At 42.9% G+C, this 13154-nt stretch overlaps 1 long non-coding RNA gene across 1 annotated transcript; it reads left to right on the forward strand.

Moving 5' to 3' along the window:
- The first annotated feature begins 4393 nt into the window (after positions 1–4393).
- On the forward strand, positions 4394–12281 carry LOC146543418 (uncharacterized). The gene is made up of 4 exons (XR_014886418.1): positions 4394–4730; positions 6033–6143; positions 10706–10728; positions 11618–12281. It is a non-coding gene; the product is annotated as an uncharacterized LOC146543418 (long non-coding RNA).
- The last annotated feature ends 873 nt before the right edge of the window (positions 12282–13154 follow it).

A 13154-nucleotide genomic window follows, 5' to 3' on the forward strand; every position in this document is an offset into this window, starting at 1 on the left:
TGTTTTCTTGGGCTTGTGTTTTATTTCAGAAATATCTTCCTCTTGACTTTGTATTATTCCCTATAGCAGTTCATACATAAGAGCACAGGGATACTCTTTGTGGAGGACCCGGAACCAACCAACCTCTCCTCATTTTTGGCCTGAAGAAGCTGCTAAAAAGAGAAAATAGAATCATAAAGGTTGGAAAAGACCACTAAAATCATCCAGTCCAACCACTGACCCATCACCACCCACTGACTGTATGCCTGAGTGCACAAAGTAGAAGAAGAACTTGGGAGAAAGCTGAATAGGGAAGGGATTCTCAGTTTGGAATGTTGATTTAGAACTCAGTCAGCATATTCACTGAAGGTGAGGGAGGTTTTAGCCTTCATAATGTCTTCTTTTACCATGTTCATAAAATATTACTCTACTGCATTCATTCATCTTTGAAAACCCGTCTTAAAATACCAGATGGAAAAAAAGCTGATATCGATGGAATTACTTATATTGATTCCCAGCTGGAAGGTTTATCTGGACAGAGATTTAATGTCTGAACAGCCATGATGAGGTCCATACAGCCTCTTACAGCATTCAACACTGAGGAAATTAAAAGAACAGAGAATGCAAACCGTGGCAGTTCTCTTGTACACCTTCATAGCATTGTCTGCAATGTAGTATCACTGCTACTTGGGTTTGATCTGGGACCCCGGATGGGTTTTTCTGTCCTCAGTTTGCCTAGTTGCTTTTGAACCTGTAAAAAATGTGGGTGAGCTTGTACTGCTGCAAAAAGCAAGGGACTGAATCCTGGATGAGCTGCTGCATTTGAAAACGGGAGAATCGGTTCAGACTGAAGAGGAATGGATCCCTGCAGCTAATCCTGCCACCAAGTGCTAAATATACCGAAGAGCAGCGCTTTGCTGCAGATATCTGCAGTGGAGTAGCAGGAGAAAGGAATCTCGTGTGAACTCCAGAGACAGAGTGTAGGTTTTGTGAGGACAGCTGTCATCCTGGCCAGAGAACGGTGAGTTTCACATCCTGCTTTACTGATGTTGCTTCCAGAGCAGAGTTGGCTGCCCACTGAAGAAAAATGAACTCAGCTGGAAATGCAAATGATGCTTTTCTTTGGGGAAGTTCTCTTCTTATTTTTGTGTTTGCCATAGGCCTTGTTTGTTTTTGTTTGTTTGTTTCTTTGGTTTTGTTTGTTTCTTTGGTTTTGTTTGTTTCTTTGGTTTTGTTTGTTTTTCTTTTTAAACGAGAACCCATTTTTGAAGTTTTACATTGCAACTTAAAATTTTGATGATCACAGTGAAGAAAAATCTTAATGAAAGAAACAAAAAAGCCTTTTGATCAACTGCACTTAAGAGGTTTTGCTTTTTTTTTTTTTTTTCCACAGATCTTTTAATTCATCTTCTAATCTTTTTTTTCCTAAGGATTATGGAAGGAAATACTTGCACATATTTTCATAGGACCAGATCCCAATAACTAAGATGTAGCAAAATAAAAGATTCAGAATCCTTTTTTTTGCAGAGGGATGCTGGGGATGAAAGCAATACACAAGATGAAATATACATGTTTCTGGGAGAGCAGACTGCTTGTAAACTTTGCATTTTTACTATCTTTTTTTTTTTTTTGCCCATTCTGATATAAAAAGGAATAACACAGCCTTATATTCCTCAGACTGCTCGGTAGAGTTGCTGTTCTCTTTTGTGTACCATTTATGTCTCACTTAAACACATCATATTTGAATTTCACTCACTGACAGAAAAATATTTCTTTTCGCTGAGCCTTCCACTTCCATGAACTGTTTTTTTCAAAATGTGTGCCATACAGGTGATGTGTGACCTGGAGCCTGAAAGAAGCTCTTGCTAAGTGGTGTGTGCATCTATCTGTAGGGGAAATGCTTTCTTCCCTAGTCCCTCTCTGTTGTTCTCTGATATTTTGCTATTCCTCTTTTTAAGGTACCCTATACAGGGTTTGGCTTCGCCAAGGTCTTTATGGGAGAAATGGTAGCTTTCCAAACGGAGGAAGTTAAGTTGGGTTGAATTGTTGTTTCTTTACCATTTGAAAATAATACTGCGCATGAAGCAGTTGGGAGCGCCCTTGGGAAATTCCCCTTTTTGAAATGATGGAGAAAACGAGAACGTCATAGCTCCTATAGAACTGAAAAGCTGATAGATAGCCATTGCTCCCTGGCACCTCAGAGGTCGTGCTGAACGTGGTGGGCTCCCTGGCTTTGTGTGGAGTTCTTTGGCTGTGGGAATAGGATGGAGCAGGAGATATAAGGTTGGACGTTACCTGGTGGGTTATGTCTGCAGTTTTGCTGCGCTTTGTTTTAGGTGGCTGTTACATAAAGTAAAACAGAAGGATGTGATCTAGCACAGGAAAAGTACCAATGAAAGCCCCCCAAAAATCCAATAAAATTGCTATTTATTTTACTTTTTCTTCCCCTTTTTCTCTCTAGAGGAACTAAGCTGGATAAGGAGGAGACGTTTTTGTGCAGAGACAGCAGGAAATGGGGAGGGTTGGGTTTCAAAGGCATTCATATTTCTTTATAAACATCCTTCTTATAGGAATATTAATTTTTAAACATCCTGAAATCCCATCCTTCCGCTACCCAGCCTGGTGACACCATCAGAAGCATTCCCCTTCACATTCCAAGGCTCTGCTCACAGCAGGGAAGAGGAGAACCAGCTCAGGGATCCTGCATCCAAAGGAAAGATTGTGTCAGGCAATTTGAATAACCTCTGGGGCCAAGGATTGCAGGTGACAGGGATACAGGAACTCCTAACCTTGGAATCTCCCTCTGTTCTCCCTTACGTAGGGAGACTCAGCCTGAGGAACAGGTTTGCGTGAAACCATTTTGCATTGCTGTACAAAGTGCAGCAGGGTGTCACGCGTGTCTTCCTCCAGGGCTGCACCCAGCAGGTCAGGAAGCAGAGCTGCTGATGAATCACGTTAGCGCTGACAGCCTGCTCGGGGTTTGTTATCAGAGCTCCATCCTGACGGCAGCGGGGCAGCTGGGATCGGCCGTCGTGGTTTCTTTCCTCTGCTCCTGGTGACATCTACCGGCAGAACAGCCTCAGATCGGGCATTTGCCGCTGCAGAAAGGCGGCTTCGGTATACATCACGTTTAATCTATACGCCTAAATGCGATGTAGAATTTACGACTGTAAACGCTCCCGTATTTGTTTGGGTTATTCTGTGAGCACAGGGAGGCAGATTTGTAGCAGGAAGGCAGAGTTCTTGACAATTCTGAAATGAGAGCGGAATAAATCACTGCAGCAGGTTTTATAGGCAGCACTTCAGCAGAGCTGGGAGTAAATAGGGTAATGCTATCACTGCCTAGAAAGCATTTTCTGTGGCTTAGTTTAGCCTGCAGGTTCTGCTTTTGCTACATAAAGGCTCTTGTGGAAGAAGTGTCATGCTGTCAGAGGATGCTGCAAGCCAGGCTCACTAAGGGAATCTGGAAAGGGACTCTGGATGCTTTCTGGCTTTGCTATGGCAAAGACTGTTGGTTTAGGAAACAAGGATCAAGAATGCTTTCCCTTCTGCTCATGGCTTGCTTTATGCCCTTTCTTTTTACGATCCTGACACTGAAAATCAGTCCCCAGAAAGAGTGGCCTTGAGAAGACCCCAGGCAAACTACCCAATGTTGTACGTGAAGAAAAAGCAAATGCTGACATTTTCTAGCCCTTCAGTGGGTAGAAAGTTCTACTTGAATAAAGCACAAACTTAAAAAATAATAAATCTACTTAAGGATGATATTCCCATTTGTATCTACTGTCCACACTATTAGCGATGAAACATTTACATCGGTCTATGAATTCAGAGCCAAAATCCATTTTAACTTTAATAATTTAGCTTTAGAAGCTTAAAGTCCCTTCTCTGGGCTTTGCCCAGAGTTGTCCTCTGCCTGTCCATCTCTCATCTTTTCCATGTAACCTTGCACAAGGAGCTATGGCTCTGTTTGTGAGATTTTTGAAGCCTGCCGGAAGGGAAAGCATTTTCCTGCTGTATGAAAGTATTTAACTGAAGACGGAGCATGAATCTTGTCCCAGTTCTCTGTGCCGTGCTCCTGTGAGACCTGAACTCACTGGGGATACTCATTCACAGAGAAGGAAGATCAGAGCCATATTCAAAATGCTTTCTAAATCTAGTGCCCTGAGAGCTGAACTCAGACTTGCTCAGTTCTGAGCACTCACATCAATATGCACACAATTAAGCACAAGAGACCGGTTGTGTAATAAGTTCTTATTGATCCTGACCTGGCAGAGCTGGAAAAAGAACAAAAGAGGCTTCTGCTACAGGTGTTCAGTGGGGAAAACCAGGTATGTTCCATCACTGTAAGGACTCGCACTGGCAGGGTAATCCCAGTGATCTGTGCTTTTAATATGTTCCTACAGGAGACCTAAGGATGGCAGCTGAGGTATAGCACTGCTAAGGGGTGGCAGAGGGACATGAAGAAAGTTCAGCTCTCTGTATTTCGAGGTGAACAGGAAAAGATCAAGCACGATGGTGGCCCATGAACAACCAGACACTGAAAACATTGGAATATTGCCAGACACATGTAGTGACATGAGCAAGAAACAATCCTGTGGTAAAGAGATGGGATCATATAAGAATCCCTGAGTCAGAGAAGGCAAATCAAGATTGCAAGAGAAAGTTTGGATTAGGACTATTTTCTTATCTGTGCATGTTTGGCTTTGCAACAAGCAAAACCCAAGAATTGGATTTTTGAGGACACTGCAGGGGTAAGTAGACCCTTTAGATTCTGTTTGTTCACATAAGAATAATAGTAATTTAAATATGGTCTATAAAACTATACTTTAGAGATATATCTCTTCCTATTGAGCAGGATATTGCAACAGTCCCTATTAGATCACTTTACAATATCAGCTTAAACTTGTCTTCTTTTAATTACGGCTTAGAAGATTATATCCACTAAGTTTATTTAACCAGGAAGTACTGATCCCAGAAAGACACCGGTGCCCAAACAAGGAAGAGCTCCCGCTGTGACGCAGGTACTTTGCTGTAAGTGGAGGTGCTTTTCCATGAAAGTGTTCTCCATTTGCCACCACTGCTCTTGTGTAAGAGGTGAAAAAGCCCCTGCTGCTCTGAGACTGCAGCTGGGCAGGGGAGGGATGATGCTGTGAAAGAAAAGTCGTGAGTGATGATAGAGTGGAGAAACTCACCTCGAGCTGCATTACTAGGGTGTGTCTGTTGGAATATAGCCACACTGGAAAAGATCTTGAAAGCTTCAATGTTTTGCCTATTAGAATAATGTTTGTACACTGTGTATTTGTTTTGGTATCTCAAAAGCAAGCCCTACAGATTTCCTGAAATTGTCTGTACCAATAGAGTACAGAAAAGGAGAGACCCCTGAGACAAGCTGTGATAAGCAGGAGTTTCCTGTGATCCCCACACACTGTTCCATTCTCAGATAGGTTTTTCCCAGAGTTACCTACTTACAGGGAATTACATGTGTTGCTGTGCTGAGACACCAATGACCCCCAGCATGGTGACTTATGCTGTACCCTCACACAGTTGGTTCTTTGGAATATGTTTATATTTCTATGTTTACAGACTTGGACAATGGGATGGTTATGATATCAAGAACATCTTGTGAGCACGTTTGGCTATTTCTGCATGCGAGGAATTTCTGTCTGTAAACTTGACTATTTCTGTCAAGCTTACACCTAAAATTGTAGGTTCATCTGCTCATTTTCTCAGTGCAATTTGTAAGAAATTTAATAAATCATCTCTTGATAGACTCTTTAAAGGTGGACAAGAGAACTTTTGTAGTTAGCTGCGCTTAAGTGCCTGCCTACATCCACTGCTCTGTTCTCAAATGCAGGGGAGATGTAGGTCTGGAACATGGGCTGACTGACATTGGGTGATGGCCAAATCTCAGTGCCCATCTATCTCTGGTTAACCCATGTCCTTGTCGTCTTTCCATGCCACAGATATTTAACCTGCAATTCCTTCCTTTCGTTTCTACAGGTCATTTCTTGCTTTTTCCACTACTGAACGTTTCTCTTGTTGTCCTCTTGCAGCCACGAATAATCCAGTGACCTTTGTGTGGTGATGGAACACTTTCCCAGTGTAACTTCACTACGAAAGGATAAAGTACTCAAACTCTTTAGCCAAGAAAGATCAGTATTTTGGTAAGCTGCAACAATTTGGACATTATATACCTGAGGGGACCATGACGTTTTTCATGCAGTGCTGCTCAGCAGCCGGAAGGTGGGGCACAGGCTTTGCTGTTTTATGTTGGTACACTAATGGCTGCACACCACTAATTGTGAGACTTACTAACTTTGGTGGAGATAAAGCAGCAGCTGGTTGCATATTACAGTTTAAATAGTAAAACGTGAGAACAACAACAACAAAAAAAGAGTATTTTTGAAGCTCACTTTCAAAACTGAAACTAGCCAGAAGCTAGCAAAGGCTGAACACCAGGTGTGGTATAGGAAAAAATCAGGAGAGCATAAAAGAGCAGGAACTGAACAGGAGCCAATGTCATGCAATGGTCATCTGCCTCTATTCCTAAATTTTGGGCTGTAATTAAATGAGTAATTAAATGTACAGATTTCAGCATAAAATTGATGTATTTTCTGTACTAATAGCAAAGACCAGGCAAAATCAAACGAGAAAGAAAACAAAATACCCGGATTTGAATATAAAGCAAACTTACCATTTGGTTGCAGTCATATAAATTAGGACTAAAACCGTGGAAGTCCTCCAAAGATTTACTGTCGGTTTCTTGGCTTTGGCCAAGGTCCCTGGGAGGCTTCAGTTCGAGGGTGACAAACAGAAAATTGTGATTTATCATGACATGGTTACAACCCTTTGGCTTCGGTACCCACAAAGAATTTGTTCCTCCTCAAAGCCAGCGCCTGGCTTCAGTGCCATCAGAGCACACCTCTGTTTAGGAGTATGTAGTAAAAGGAGCATTCAGATTTCATGGAAAATTCCATAATTACCCATAAATATTCACTCCAAGTGAGCACTGCTGTTGATTTATCAAGTATGCCACTATGTTAGCGTATTCATCCACTCAGATTTAACTGAAATTGTCTACTGTGTAGTTTATAAAGTTGCATCCTCTGGATGTACTCCCTCCCATACTCTGTGAGTCAAGCTTGGTGTCCACACACCTTGTTGGCATCGTGTCCTGAATAGCAATGAACTTGGATGTGGGAGCTCAGTCTGTGGGAAGAGTAAGTAACAGCACTCCTCTAAGTCAGGTGAGGTCCTTCCTTCTCTGCTCACTTTTAATTATAATTGCTACCATCTTCTTTCCCTTTGTCAGGGCTGCAAATCCAGTTGGGAATCTGGTGAGCTGATCTCTGACAATATCAAATGTTCTAAGAACTCTTAATCGAAGGCAGCCCATGAAAGCACCCTGGGGAGCGCTTTATTCTCTGTGTTTAAAAGGACATGAAAGTACAATAGTTCTCTTTATCCTGGTACAAAGCAGCCAATTGATCTTGTCAGTTTAATAAATAATACAATTGCTTCCATCAGACACTGTTAATAGACTCCTGTCTGGACTAATGTTGTACAGAGTGGTACAAGCACAGAAATGCTATCTGCTGCATCTGCCCTGGATTAACCACCTCCTCCTTTATCACCTAAAGGCAAAGCTTCCAGCAGCAGTCCCTGAAGGGCATCAGGTCCCCTGATCTTCATCTCTTTCTTCGTCTTTCTTCATTTTAATGTGTGCTCTTGGAAGAGACAAGCTAATTTCCTGATGCGTCTGTTGTCTGGCTGCTTCCTAGCGTTTGTACAGATTCAAAGAAGCTTGGGAATGTGAAATAGGCTGCAGGTTTGCTTTTTCTTTTGTCTTTTTTTTTTTTTCCCCTCTGTAAGTCATTCACTAAGCAGTCTCAAGATGCAAAGTTTGGCTCATGCCTTCCAAACACTGCAAAGGTGCAGGAAGCTCAGATGCAGCTCCTGAAGTGTTATGAATGCAAGTGCCAGATGTCAGTAAGTAGAGGCTCATAGCTCAGGGTATGGGCTGTTTCTGGTCAGTGCCAACATAACCATATTATACCCATCTGTGGATTCTGAGTAGGCCCTGAAATTGTGCATTCTCAGCATTGCTTTTGGAGGAACATCAGGCACACATATAGCATTCATTTGGAAAGTGCTGGTAACATAAGCAGAGGAAGATTTTAAAAATTACACTGTCCTCGTTTTGGTTTGCTTTCATTTATCTTCTCTCTACCGTGACGTGAATTGATTCTGTGTTCTGCAGTGGAGGTATGTTGTATACAGGAAGAGTACGTATTTGTCACTGGGAATAAGTATCCAGAGTTTTCAGGACCAGAAAGACTCAGTGGGCATGGTGGGGATAGGCTGACCTGATGATCTTAGAGGTCTTTTCCAGCCTTGGTGATTCTATGATGCTATTTCTACACAAGTATTGGGTATATATTGTGTATATGTATGTTTCAATCTAGTCTTTCATGTCAGAGTCTCGTAGGTTGTCTCTTCAGGTCATTAGATGTGCCCTTGAGTGGAGCTCTCCTGCTCAGCTTGGCAGAGGTGACAGGGTGGTGAGTAAAGAGTTGACCGATCCTCGTGTTTGCAAGAAGAATACTTCTGATCTTATTGCTGGAATCAGTTATTCCACTGTTAATGAAATTGTATTTATTTGTAATTACCTGAGTGCATAACGCAATCACCAACAAGTAAAAGAGATGCTAACATTTAGGTTCGCTACACTTTGGTTTTCTCTTCTGTGGAAGGTAGACAGTAACGGTGCCAGGAGTCAAAGGACAGACGCATAACTGATGTTGAGCTGTTCAGATATTTCAGGTCGTGGGACAAAAGGCAGCAGATTTGTATCTCAGCAGAGAGACGTTCTGATTGAGCAGTGTGGCCCCACAGCATCAGAAGTCAGCAGACCTGGGACTCTTCTCAGTCAATGCAGAAAGCAATTTCTGGGAATTTAAAGCACCATCCCTCACAGCCTTTTATCCTAGATCCCTGTGTGCTCAGGTCTGTGTTTGCAGGAATACTGCTTTTGAGTCATTGCTGCATCGCTCACAGCGATAATACTCTGCTGCCCTCCTACTTAAAGAACTCAAATGCTTTTTATTGTGAATTCAAAAACTAATTGAAATCCAGATTCCTTAACTAGCTTTTGTTATTACTTCAGAAAGAAAAATCAGCCCTTTAAATAATAAAATGTTCATGCTAAAAATCAGTTTGCTTTACTCCCACACCCATTTTGAATTGAGGCTGCTGTGTTTGAAGGGTAAGATCCAATAGTGCCTGTAAAGCCACAATTGGTGTTTGAAAGGCAACTCTCTGCTGCTCTCTGAGTGCTATTGATGCTTTCAGCTGTGGCATGAAAGACCTAGAACTCTGATCTCGGGTTTTGGCAAGTCAAGTCATTCAATTCAATTTCAGAATTGTACAGCTGTGAAGCTTTACAAGTTTTGATGTTTAAAAAGGCAGGGATTATTTCTGTTCCCTGTGATTTGCGAGCAACTGCTGCTTCTGTTAGCAAACCCAGGAAGAAACCTGTCTGTCTGATGTGCACAGACTGTTACTGATACCTGAGCAGCTATTACACATCTGGCTGATAGCTGTGAGATCAAAGCTCTCTCTGATCCTTTGCTGCCCTTTGAGCACCTTTTAATTGGCCCTGAACCCACGATTTAGGATTAGGAACTGAGCTTTGCCTCCTTGGGTCGCTGGGTGAAGCCAGTTTCAGTCTGTAGGAGGCTGATTGATGCTCTCAGCCTTCTCTCTAGTGGGGAGGGGATGGTGTTGTTACTGCCACCTCTCCTGTTCTGGTCTTGGTATAGGCAGGGAGCTTGCAGACTTCGGTCTTTCCCAGGGAAGTTCTGCAGGCTTGGCTGAAGCACATTAGTGTGGACCTTTTGGTGGGGATACTGCAGCTGTCCTGTACAGGGAAGGTTGGGAAGATCTGATTGGCTTTCTGGATGCTAAAAGTCATGTACTAAACTTTCTATTTCCAGCGCTGTGACACTATTTCATAAGCTCACATTTGGGGACTTTTTCCTGCGAGATCATCATTTACGTTCCTTTATTTTCATTAGAAATCGGAGGCATTCCAGTTTAGAATCATAGAGTCATTAAGATTGGAAAGACCACTAAGATCATCTAGTCCACCCATCAACCCATCACCTTCATTTAGCTGTTGGCCAAAACCAGTGGAGAATGGGAGAGCTGCAATGTGAGTGCAGGCTCTGCTCTGCAATCAAAGTGGGCTCTCTGGGACACTGTGCTCCTCTGCTAAACAAGCCCGACTTACAAGCATGTCCAGGTTGCGTTGCTGTGCAGCATGCATCTCATTGCACAGGGCAGACTTTGCTTGTGGGATAGGGCAGAGCACTGGCTCTGGTTGTTTCCACTTTCCAGTAGAGGACACTCTGCCAACACTCTGCCCACAATGGCTGTGTGCAGGGAAATGAGATATGGACAGGTGCCCTGTGGAAGGCAGGAAGCCTTCTCTGATGCTTTGCTGCCCTTTGAACACCTTTTAATTGGCCCTGAACCCATGATTTAGGATCAGGAACTGAGCACTATGAGCAGAGGCTCAATTCACGCTATGCTGCTCACCTGCTGTTTGCAGCCAAGTCTAAAGGCACACAGATAGCAGTGCCTTGCAAGATTAAACTCTTTGATTCCAATCTCTTTAGCTAGAAAGCATGTTGTTTTATCTAATGCTTGTCTCTGTCTGTTTTAGGCTGCGGTGCCTGCTGTGAAAAGGTATGCATAATGAAATGATTAAATCATGCATTTTCAAATAATCAAAGTCACGCTGTTTCAGCTATGCAGCAATCCTGTTCCTCTTAGGAGACATCCAGCCAGATTCAGAATTTCTTTTGGATTTTATATTTCTTAGAAGGACTCTGAATAAAAAAGATAATGTGGCTGAGGCCAGTTCTGCTCTCCTGTATGCCCAGGGCCAGATTTGATCACATTCATATTCTTCTTGTGTCGCCACACACAGAAAATAACTTTGCGGTCTGATTTTATGCTCTAAAGAAAATCACTCACACTGTGACAGCACTTCAAAATATTTCAATCCTTATTCTGTGTACGCTGCTGGCTATTGCTGCAGTGCAGAAAAAACACTTCACTGAATCAGTGGTTATGGGAAGGGATAAAGTTTCCAAATCACTCTTTTCTGTCTTGATTTTCTAACTAATCCCTTGTTCCTGCTGCATCTCTGGTTTGGAGTCTCTCTCTGTAACTCTGCACTACTTCAAGCTTTAGCATTCTTGATCTTCTTAGCTGCTCAAAACCACTTAAAAATTGTGCATTGTAAGGTCAGGTGATGCTACACTGGCTGCTACGTATGGGAGCTGCTGGTGGGAAGCAGCTCATCTCCTGTCCCCCAAAGAGGTGTGGAAATTTCCTTGCTCCTTGAGGTGGCTTGTGGCACTTGAGACACTGACTCCATGTCTAGTGCAGGATGAAGGCCGTTTATTGTACACAACCTTTTATACCCCCATAACAACCCCTTGGCCATGTGTACTAGCCAGGCACCTTGTGCATGTTTACATCTGGCGCAAGTAGCTGCCAAGCTTGTTTACTCATTTGCAAGGTCTTTTGCTCATAATGTCTTTGTTTTCTTTGTCCTTTACCACCAAAGCCTGAACCCATCTTTATCCCCCAAGAAACTCATTCTTCTGAAAATGATCATCAAGGGACAATCAAGAAATACCCAGCATCAGACAGTCCAGCAAGGTCTGCATCTCACATTCCACTGAGACCACTGCCACATTACCTCCACAGAAGTCTCATGTTTTAGGTAATGGAGTCACTTCTGTACAATTAAGTGGTGCAAAAGAGGAATCACCACAACAAAATGAAGCCAGAGGCTCTAGTTTTTCAAGGAAAGAAGAGAAAGAAATGCTGCAACCAAACAGTGATGGCCTTCCTCCCACACCTCAAGTACGTGATCTGCAGCTAGAATATGGTCATGGTCCTCATGGTGGTGGCTACTTGGGTACAAATAAGAGATATGCAATATGTTTAGAAGATGATGGTGATGATGCAGATGATGATGCTAAACATGCCACTGTGAAACCTAAAGTGCTGCCTCCTTTATCACCAAAGCCTGAATCCATCTTTATCTCCCAAGATTGCAGAAAAGAAGCGAAAATCAGGAACAGAAGGCAGTTTGCAGAATAATGGAAATGTTTTAGCAGAAGCACCATGCTAAAGTGGAAAGCTTTGACTTAAGGCGACTTCTGGTTTGGGTCTCTCCTGATGTAGAAGGAGTAGATGGGGCTATGATCTGTGACACAGAAACATGGGACAAAGCAGGACTGAGGCTGTGGAACACAGCTATGTGCTCTGGCCCTGTGGCTAAAGATCTTTTGGGGCCCTGGAGATTGGTTTTTGAATTTAAGCTTGACACCACTGTACCAGTTATCTGTTGAGCTCTTCTATGAAAAATTACACTCTCGTCACTGCAAGACCTTGGCCACAGCCTCGCTCCCTCTTTGTCCCATGTTTCTGTGTCATAGATCATAGCTCCATCTACTCCTACCTTACAAGAGACCCACACCAAAAGTCACCTTAAATCAAAGCTTTCCATTTAGGGAACTGTATTTACAGGAGAGAAGGCACAGCAATGATGTGGAGCTGCATGACAAATACTCTTGTAGGATGATTCTTGCAGATCCAGAATGCATCCTCAGGGAGATGATCAGTGAGCAAAGCCCTCCCTCTCTCACAGTGCCACAGTTAGAAAATTGAGTAACAATTGCAGCCTATCTAAGAAGGCAGAGAAATTTAATTGAATAGCAAAATATCAGATCTGCATTTCAAATGGAGGAATTATCTCTTTGGGCCAAGCAGAAGTGTTTAATTTTGACAAAAGGAGATAAGAATTCATCTGCTCTTTCATAATGGGAACTGTCACAACCAGTCTCATTTCTATTATGGAAGTGTTGCTGTGAGAGACTTCAGATCCGCTGAACAGTTCTGCAAACCAAAGGAAGCCAAAGGATCTCAGACCAAATGACACCGGCAGTCTCAGAAAGGCACAGCTCTGTACTGCAGGGAAAGGACAGTCAGCACGTGGCTGCACCATCAGGGTGCTTTTGCTCTGCGTGTTGGACGTGGGGCAGCACAGCAATGGGATAGAAGGCATTACTCCAAGCAGGAAGCGTTAATCACAG

Source organism: Meleagris gallopavo, chromosome 14, assembly GCF_905368555.1.
Source record: "Meleagris gallopavo chromosome 14, MGAL_WU_HG_1.1, whole genome shotgun sequence".
NCBI classification, from domain to species: domain Eukaryota; kingdom Metazoa; phylum Chordata; class Aves; order Galliformes; family Phasianidae; genus Meleagris; species Meleagris gallopavo.